This window comes from Corvus cornix, chromosome 12 (genome assembly GCF_000738735.6).
Source record: "Corvus cornix cornix isolate S_Up_H32 chromosome 12, ASM73873v5, whole genome shotgun sequence".
Classification (NCBI taxonomy): Eukaryota; Metazoa; Chordata; class Aves; order Passeriformes; family Corvidae; genus Corvus; species Corvus cornix.
In genome coordinates, this window is record NC_046342.1 from 17,415,649 (window position 1) to 17,418,424 (window position 2,776).

The window sequence follows — 2,776 nt, forward strand, 5'->3', positions numbered from 1 at the left end:
TGACCTTTCCAGATGTTTGTTTGAGCAGCATTGGTGCCACTCCTGCAGAGACCTGCAGAGGGACTTTGAGGTATGGATCCATTTCTGTATCTGCAACTTATTTTAATGGCTAATAAAAAGTTAAATAACGCTTCAACCTCACAGCAAAGATCTTTATCCTAAACGTGTACCCTACATTTAACAAAATCTGCTTTAAATTCCCTAATTACACTCCAGAGCACGTGGCTTCAAACTGAGAGTGGGTTTAGATTGGATTGGGGAAGAAAGTCCTGACTGAGGGTGGGCAGGCCCTGGCACAGGGTGCCCAGAGGAGCTGTGGCTGCCCCTGGATCCCTGGCAGTGTCCCAGGCCAGGTTGGGCATGGCTTGGAGCAGCCTGGGGGAGTGGAAGGTGTCCCTGCCCATGGCAGGGGGTGGGGTGGGATGAGCTTTCAGATCCTCCCAACCCAAACCATTCTTATGACTCCATGATTCTATGTTCGTATGCAGCCAAATGGAGCATTCTGCTTGGCTTCTTGAAGGAAATACTGGTTTCTTGAAGGAAAACCAGCAACAGGTGCTTGATACCATTTGTGGGTGTCTGTTACAGCGGGGATTACTGTAACACGCCTGTATCAAACCAGGAGTCCCGTGGAAAAGAAATACACGTGGACGGATTGTTGGTAGATGTTTCAGAGATGTTCATTTCCCCAGCCCATGGCCGGGCTCTGCCGAGGAACCCTCACAGTCTGGGCCGAGGGTCCCTGCCCGCACAGGGAACACAAACCAGCAACGGGGAACGAGGCTGCCCAGGGGCAGGGAAACACCGTGCCTCCCCTCAGGGCCCCTCTCCCAGGGCTCCATGGCAGCGGAGGAGACCCCGACAGGTGTCTCTCCTGCTGGATGCGGGCTTCGGTGGATCGGTGCCGTGTTTGTCCCTGCCGGTCCCTCGTGGCTCCCAGCACCCACGCGTGCACCCATCTCACCCTCGCAGGTGGTTGTGAACAGCCGCTCACAGCCACAGTCTGGGCACGAACCGGAGACACAGAGCCGAGAGGGGCTCTCTGCCTGCGATTCCGAGGTGTTTAATGGCAACACCCCAATGGGAACAGAGGCAAGAACACAAAACCAAAAGCTCCCAAAGGCGGGCAGAGCATCCAAAACCAATGGTCTGAGGGCTCGGGGGCAGAGGCAAGGCTGAGTGACATTACAGGGGCCAATGGGAAAAGGGATGGGAGGGGGAGAGGGCCAGTGGCCAGCAGGATCCAGACAAAGGGAGAACTTTCTAGCAGTGTTGCAGGGAGAGATCACTTTTAGGGTAACTTCGGGGGTGTAAAGTGGACTTAGGCACCGCAACACTTTCCTATTAAAAACTCACATGGGACCAGAATTTAAAGTGAAATGGAGTTTATTTTTCAGAGTTTTCAAAGGCAACTCTTAATTCTACTCTTGATATTTAAAAAAAAAAAGTTTAAAAATTACTGCCTAATAGTATCCAAGGTTCTCTGTCCTACTTGATTTTTAAACCTCAGGGAATACTTGAAAGTTTTCCCTGGGAGAGCTTTCTAATACAGCATGGATTTGGGGTTGTAGAGACTGGATTTGGACTTAAAATGTTCCAAAAAAGTCTTTGAGTTGAGTGAATGGCGCAGAAGTTGCTGGATTTTGGAGTTTACTTCTGTTCAGTAATTTCTGCTGAGAGACCATGCAAGGGCATTGCTGCCCGTGGGAGAGGTTTGCTGTTGGGCTGCCTGGAATCCTCATGTCTCCCAAATGGAGCTCAGGAGAGCAAAGCCCATGGACCCCTGGGACTGTCCTTGCCTGCAGCTGCCTGAGGCAGCACAAAGCTTTGGGGCAGGGATTATTGCTGCTTTTTGTATTGCTGACCAGCTCCAGGACTGAGTGCAATTTCTTTTGTAAATCCTTTTGCATCTACTGCGGGCTCCCACAAAGTGAACTTTTTTTAATACAAAAATTGTGTTCTGGAGGCTTCCAAGGCTGGGGCACCTCTGCAGCACCAAGCCTTGTTTTTGAATATTTCAGCAGGAAATACTCCTTAGCTGGAGGGGAAAATTGGAATTGTGTTTCAGTTGATGCCTGGCCTGGGGGATGCAGGAAACAGGCTAAAAAAAATGTTATGCTTCAGCCTGTGAGTGTTTTGTGTGTGTGCTGTCCTTTGCTTGAGCAGTTCACTGAGAAGCTGCATCATGGCTGTCCTGGGTCTGGTGCAGAAGAATCAAGCTTTTATTTTTAGCTTCTTTGTTAATTGTATGTGAGGGAGAAAAAAAACCCCCAACAACCCAGAGCCAAAGCCTTGAAGAATATTAGTTCTATGAGTTTTCTGTTGCAATAGTTAAGTGGCAACACAGTGATTTATTAAAAATAAATAGATTTTTTTCCTAGAATAGATGCCTTCTATTGACTGCAACTGTACAGAACACCCTTCTGCACTCCTTTGGCATTTTTTATTCATACAGTGCACTTCTAGGAAGAGCTTAGAGGTTATTCACATCTCTGTCTGCCTCAGGTCGTGTTTTTTCAGTGAGACACGTATGGAAGAATTCTGGATTGCTGAAGGCATCCCAGTTACATCCCTCCATTACCAATGGGAGCCCCGTGTTTTGTAACTTGTAAACTTTCGTTAATCAGCTCTTCATTCACGTCAAGGACTTCTTGAAGTAGTTCTGTAATCCTGTGGGAAACAAGGGGTGTAAAAAGGGTTGAGGAGAAAGTGGAGCTGTGTGTGCCAGCAGCACGGCGGCTGTGCTGGGATAACCCGCATGGGGACAGCGAGCCCA